The sequence below is a fragment of the Dermacentor silvarum genome, unplaced genomic scaffold, assembly GCF_013339745.2.
Source record: "Dermacentor silvarum isolate Dsil-2018 unplaced genomic scaffold, BIME_Dsil_1.4 Seq369, whole genome shotgun sequence".
NCBI classification, from domain to species: Eukaryota; Metazoa; Arthropoda; class Arachnida; order Ixodida; family Ixodidae; genus Dermacentor; species Dermacentor silvarum.
In genome coordinates this window covers 32,819-40,001 of record NW_023606124.1, presented here as the reverse complement: position 1 = coordinate 40,001, position 7,183 = coordinate 32,819, and the positions used below count along the sequence as shown (strand labels likewise).

At 44.6% G+C, this 7,183-nt stretch overlaps 1 long non-coding RNA gene across 1 annotated transcript; it reads right to left on the bottom strand.

Moving 5' to 3' along the window:
• Positions 1 to 2,761: 2,761 nt before the first annotated feature.
• Positions 2,762 to 6,948, bottom strand: LOC119435002 (uncharacterized). The gene is made up of 3 exons (XR_005188728.2): positions 6,817 to 6,948; positions 4,683 to 4,775; positions 2,762 to 3,202 (listed from the first exon to the last, which is right to left on the bottom strand). It is a non-coding gene; the product is annotated as an uncharacterized LOC119435002 (long non-coding RNA).
• Positions 6,949 to 7,183: the final 235 nt, after the last annotated feature.

The following is a 7,183-nucleotide window of genomic DNA, read 5'->3' as shown; positions in this document are numbered from 1 at the left end:
CACCTCGTTTGGACTGAACTCCGGTTGATCAAGAGGTGTGTGGGCTGGGATTCAGAGGATTTGTACGCATTTGTCTGCCTCATAAGTTTTGTCTGTATTAAGGATCCGCAATGCCTCAGGGGCGATTCTGCCGTTGGCGTAGTTTCGCACGGCCGTTTGAGAGTCGCTGATGATATACGAGGCATTGGTGTGAGCTATTGCCAGCGCGATAGCCACTTCCTCCGCCGTTTCTACGTGTCTTGTGGCCATTGATGCGCTTGCTTTGCATTGGTGTGTGTGGTCTACGACCGCAGCTACGAAGCGGTGACGGTCCCGATAGCGTGCTGCATCGACAAAGACCGCTTCCTCGTTGTGACCAAAAATCTTAGTCATAGCTTTGGCTCTACTGACGCGTCTGCCCTCGTTGTGTTCGGGGTGCATGCTCTTGGGTATCGGTGGAACTGTGAGTTTAGTTCCGATATCGCGTGGTATGTCATGTTTGTCGCCGTGTTGGGTGTGGTAAGAGATGCCGAGATTCTTGAGTATCTGGCGGCCTGGCTTAGTCTTGGCAAATCGCTCGTATTGTGATATTTGGTGTGCCTCGATAAGCTCCTCGAGGGTATTGTGTAATCCCAGTTTAAGAACGAGGTCTGTGCTGGCGTGTTGCGGCAATCTAGTGCTTGTTTATGTATTCGCCTAATGAGGCTGTTGAGTTTTGCCTTTTCTGCGACGAACCATCGGTGATAGGCTGTCGCATACGTGATCTGGCTGAGTACGAATGATTGGATGAGGCGGAGGATGCTAGCCTCTTTCATGCCTTTGTGTTTATTGGTGATGCGTTTAATAAGGCGCATCGTGTTCGATACTTTTGCGTCAATGTTACGAACTGTCTCGCCGTTTGTGCCCTTACTCTCGATGATCAGTCCTAACACCTTAATTTTATCCACGGTTGGTATGATGCGACCGTCGCTTGTCGTGAGTGTTATATCGGCGTGTGTCTGTGCTTTGCGATGTTTGGGTGGTCGGCCCTTGAGTGTAGGGTGATACAGCAGTATAGCTCGGATTTCTCCGCCGAACAGAATAGTCCTGTCCCTTGCAGATACCGTTCTACTGTGTCAATAGCCTCCTGTAATATTTGTTCTATGGATCCATCACTGCCCTCGCATACCCAGAGGGTGATATCGTCGGCATAAAGAGTGTGATGGAGTCCGGGGATTGTCTGAAGTTGTGGCGGAAGGCCTAGGAGGGCGAGGTTGAACAGCATCGGAGAGATCACGGAACCCTGCGGGGTGCCCACGCTTCCCATGGTTATCTCGGACGATGTGAGCGCTCCTATGGTGATGGTGGCTGTCCTGTCCGTTAGAAAGGCTCTGATATAATTGTACGTGCGAAGGCAGAAGTTTAGGGTGTTGGTCTGATTTAGGATGGTGATGTGTGTGACGTTATCAAAGGCCTTCTTAAGATATAGGCCGAGAATCGCCTTAGTGGAGCGGCCTGTGCAGTCTATGATGTGGTGTTTCAGCTGCAGCATGGTATGCTGGGTCGAGAGATGCCTGCGGAAGCCGATCATGGTGTATGGAAATAGGTCATTGTCCTCTAGGTAATTCGTTAATCTATCCAGGAACATGTGCTCCGTCAATTTGCCCATGCGCGACGTTAAGGAGATGGGCCTAAGATTGTTAGTATTTAGTGGTTTGCCTGGTTTAGGAATGAGGATCACCTGGGATTTTTTCCACTGCGGGGGCAAGCTGCTGGTGGTCCAGCATTGGTTAATGTACTCTGTGAGTTGCGTGATTGACTCGTCGTCAAGATTACGTAGTGTCTTGTAGGTTATGGTGTCGGTACCTGGGGCAGATTTGGAGTTAAGTTTGTGCAGGGCGGCGCGGATATCCGCCTCGGTGAATTCCTCGTCCAGGGTGGTGTTGGCCTGGCCTGCGTAGTCTGGGTGCTGCTGAGGAGGAACCTGAGAGATGTATTTGAGCTCTACCTCCCTAAGGAATTCCTCCTTTGTGCCCTTGTACGCGTGTATGAATTTGTTCACGGTTTGTCGGTGGGCAGATTTGTTGTCTTCTGGATCGAGTAGGAATCTGAGAAAACGCCACGTTTTACCTAAACTTAATTGCCCGTCCATTGCATTGCAGGTTTCGTCCCAATGTTGTCGGCTTAGCTGTGTTGCATACATCTCTATCTCCTTATTGACTCTGTCCACTATAAAATAGTAAAAAGGAGCATCACATTACAATAGAGTGTTTTAGCTGAACGCTTGCTGTCCACTCCGCTCAGACCGGCATATGCTAGCAAATGCCACACAACCGCTTAGCGGGAACGCTATTGCGCTTGCGCACAACGCTCTTACCGGCAGCGGAACGAAGACCGCATCCCTCGCTCCGCTACAAAGCCGACTGAGCGGAGCGTAACAGCATGTCTACTTGGCATCTTCGTCGTTTTGCAGCCGAGTTGATAGCGCGTCGCTCGCGTCTCGGCAAGATCGCCGGCAAGAATCTACGCAGTTCCCTGCAGTATCTCAGAGCGTGAAATCTGAGCGGAGCGGAGCACAAGCGGCGCTCTGCTAAAACTGTCTAATGTCTGGATGCTGCGCTCCGTAAGTCATGCCCGCATTCAATGCAGCATAGCTTTGACAATCAGATTGGTCGCCTATTAGCAGCGGGATTTCCTGAGTTGCTTGTTGTTGCGGTGGCCGAGTCTATCCTCCAGAGGGTAAAGAACAGAGCTGGAGCAGAAAGGGCTGAGACCCAGCGATGGATGGCGAGACCCGCCCTTACAAAAAATGTTGTTGGAATTCCATTGGTTTTCCATTGATATTTCGTGCCACCATCAACAAAAAAATTGTGGAATTTTTATTGGTATTTCATTGTAGATTTGTTGAGTAGTCATGGAAAAGTGGCCACCGTGAATCCATTGAAAATCTGTTGTAGTATTATTGTGTTGTTTTTCCATTGGTTCGTTATTGTATATTCATTGGATTTAGATCGAGATGAATTTTCATTGTATTTTCATTGTACTGGGATATATCTCACTAAGGTCTAAAGTAGCAAGATTTGGCTCACTGAGGCTGAATATTAACTGCAGCCAACAGGAAAGCAAAAAAAGGCACATGAAAAGGCATTTTTATATAGTGATTTTATTTCCCTTGTGAGGGGAGAGAATAGGCTTTCTTTTATATAAGAAACACTTGCGCCTGGAAACTTCGTGCTGCAATATTCTGAAAAAAAAAAAGATGTAATCAGTAAGATAACCAACATGTACTATCATCAATAGCAGTGAAAGATTATGCTTAAAGCCATAAAAGTAAGCAAGTTATATTAGTGCTTAAAGCTTTTGTGGTTTAATGCAGGTGAAATTGTTCTGCCTAAGGTATAACAACAGTATAACGAGCCATGGCAAATGTGGTCTCTGCTGCGACACAGGATCGTCAATGAACTTCTATGCAGTGAACTATGAAATAAGTGCATATATGCAATAAGTGAACTTCTATGCAGATTAAACTAGCTTGATGTTCTTATCATGCATGAGAACAGACCTAATATTTTTGTGTTCTTGCCTAAATGCTTATCACAAATTACAACTTTAAAATTAACATATGGTCACTATGTCAACACAAGGCTTGCAAAGCATATTTGAGAATATTGCGTCTGTTTGCAATGCACTACTTCCTGTATAGCTCTTTTTATGACTAAGTGAAAGACCTCAAATCTTCATAAGGTCCATGAAGCTTGCTGAACTAAATGAACTTCATGCATAATGTGCCTGTGACACAAACGTGAAGAGGCTCTTCATCTTCGTATGGCTGCTAAGGTCCTGCTAATGGCGAGGCTAGCATTTAGCATTTGTAGGGTTAATGCCACCTTGTGATAGCAATAAGCTATATGTGAGAGCTGAGTGAAGCCGAGAATCTTCTATTAAAAAAGATTTGCAGGTCTTTTAAAAAAACGAGCAACAAAAAAGGTAGCGTGTCGCAAACAGCTAACAATGTTTTGAAATGTGCCATCATAGTCATCTAGAGCACAAATACACCTAGGACTGTGTGTGTGCTAGCGGGTGGGCTATGATGAATTCATAACTCAATCGATCATTTATTTTATCTCTACTTTAATGCCCTCTGGTTTCGACAAGATGTGCATTCGTGCCTTTCGCTTTCATTTCATGCTCCTTGGCTTGATCAAAAATATCTGGATACAACTGAGATTCTAGTTTTCTTTTTATTGCTCTTTCTTTTGCAATATCCAAACCATATATCTTCGTTCTCGTTAACTAGGCCCAACAAAGGAAACACTTGCATACACACAAATTGTCTTGTAGGTTTGTCACCCCTACTTGGATTAAGCAACACTAGTAGCCCTACACATTCTCTATTACAAGAAACCTACACCTTCTTGTTTTCTTTCTGTCCTCTTTTTTGAACACTTACAATTCCCTCACCTTACTCTATGCACTGCCTGCATCATTCTCTCTTCCCCCAATAAAGTGGGGGAGCAGAAATCAGGTGCTGGCTTGACTTAAGACAATTCCCTTGCCAAAATGTTGGTCCTAGTGATATTTTTGTTTAACCATTCTTCCAGCCTTCTTCTTCTGCAAGTTCTGTCTTGTTTGAATTTCTGCAAACATTGTGTGCTAGTAACCGCTTTACGAGATTAGCATTCCACAAATTTATGTATTATGTGACAATGTTACAAGGCTCTCACCAACAACATTGGCATGCTGCGCTTGCATCTTCTTCCAACTTCTTTCGGGGCCTGGGATGCCTCGTGAACTGTTGCACTTGAGTGGCACACATGCTGCATAGATAGTTTTGAATGAAAAAAAATTAGCATAGCTATTTTTTCTAGCAGCAAAAGGAACGTAAAAATCAGCAGTATGAGCACATCATAACTTCTTTTTAAGATCCCACAGTATTGAAGGCTAACAGGAACAACATTGTTGCAGTGTTTTTCTGTTTTTCTTGTCCATAGTCATGGAATTCCTACATAATGCTGCTAGAGGGCCTCAACACCTACACACTCATAAGTATTATGGAGCACGTGCACAGGAACTTTTTACGAGGAAGGGCATGTTCAACTGTGGCTTGTTGTCTTACCACTGTTTATTCTGTGTGTAAGAATATTCACGAACGCATTCTAAACATTAAACATTCTTTTTACATTCACACAAAGCATTAACCAGTTGGTATAAGAATGTTTTCTGCTGCTGATGTGTCACGCAAGTTTGCACCAACAACTGCCATACCCTTTTCTTCAGATGCTGTGGATGCCGCTAGTTAAAGAATTGTATAAACGCAATATTGTGCAAGCTACACAACGAAATGCCCTCAAGTATAAAAGATGTAAATAAGCACTTGATGCTTATTTAAGTAAGTGTATGTTGGTACCAGCTACTGTGTTAACACTGTTTTTTGTGACTGAATGAATCAGTTGAACTTTTTATTGTTCACGGCATATGTTTTAGATATAGTGAAATACCAAAAACCAATTTATTTTACCGACAGCTTTTCGCAGAACATTTAAAGAACTTCAAAAGAAATGTCTCACAATATAACATCGGCTAAAGGCACTTTTCTGCGCCGAGTACATAAAAGTCGCAATTCTTGTCAGTCCTCCGACTTGCATATTTTCTCTCTCTGGCTTGCATACTTTCACAGATATTATTTTCTATTTTCTTTTGCGCGAAGGAATATACTTATAGTAACACCTGGCTAGCGTGTTTTTTCTATCATACGCCACGAGTAAAATATTGGTTTTCAAATTATTAACAGTATAGAACAATAATTTCGTAGAAATAGTTTTGCAACGTGAAAAAGATATCCAAGGATGGGAGGGAAACTGGTGGCGTCGATCCCATGCGCTGTGAGCATTTATTTTCTTTTTTTAGAATACGATAGCATTCCATTCGCGAACGATCAAACTGACAGTTTTTTTAGACATGACGCGATATCGTTCATGACATTTCTGCATGATTATTTTATAACGATACAACAAAAAGACGAACAGCGAGTTCGATGTTTACATAAACGGATGTGGCATGGGCCCCGCTGTAATAGTACCACTTAAAAAACAGGGTCATACATTGTGTTCATCAATCACATTCTGGGATTTTACGAGCCAAAACCATAATATCATAAGCCACACCGCAGTGTATGGCTCTGGATTAAATTTAACCACCTGGGAATCTTTAAAGAGCACCTATATCTAAGCACGAGCGTTTCTGCATTTCGCCCAATCGAAATCCGGCTGCCGCGGCCGGAGCTGAACCCGCGACCTTGCAGCGCAACGGGTAGGGACGAGCATGAGAACACATAAACAAGCGCCCCTGTTTAAGTGGTTTGTTGCAGTTCAGTATTTAGGTGGTCTGATTGCGACAAACTTGCTTAAACTGCAGTTCAGATAAATCGGCCTGGCTGCTAAATGCTCAGCTTAAACGGACGACATGCCCACACCTTGGCGCTCCATCGGCGGAAGGCGAAATGCAACACGCCACACGCACACCGGACCGGCCCCGCACAAAATTCTTTGACATTGGCGCCGTGAACCAGGCGTGTGTGATGTGTGGTGCGCGACGGTGATATTTGTGGTGTGCGACAAGGTGCGGTACATGTAAACAAGAAGCAGACAACAAGGAGAGCACGCGCCGCTCTACCGCGCCGCGCCGAAAACGACGACGCCGAAGACCGTCCGGCGCGTGAACACGCGGCACAAGAAAAATACCATGTACCGCACCTTGTCGCACACCACAAATATCACCGTCGCGCACCACACATCACAGCGTGAAACATACATTCAGCTAGGAAATCAGTTATACACACAACACGAGACAAGTGCTTACCGCAGTCAAAGTATCGTTGGTCAGTCGGCGCTCCTTTCTTCGTGCCCGCGTCCACGCAGCCGAGTCGGTAGCATACCTCCGCGTCAGCCAATGCACGGACGGTATATAGATACATCCGGCTTTTCGTCTTGTACGCTCTTGACAAAACGTTCCTTATCGCGCAGCAGCAGATGACAACACACACTCACGTGCTTAGAGCTCACGACACACACGTGGCGCACACGCCGACCAAGAAAAAAAAAGAGAAATGGCGACAAAAACAAACGCAAAAAAAAATGATATACCAATGTTGCTTGTTAACTTTTTTAGTTTTCGCTAGGTTGGGTAAAAACATCGAACATCATTTTTTTTTCGAAAAACTTCAGTA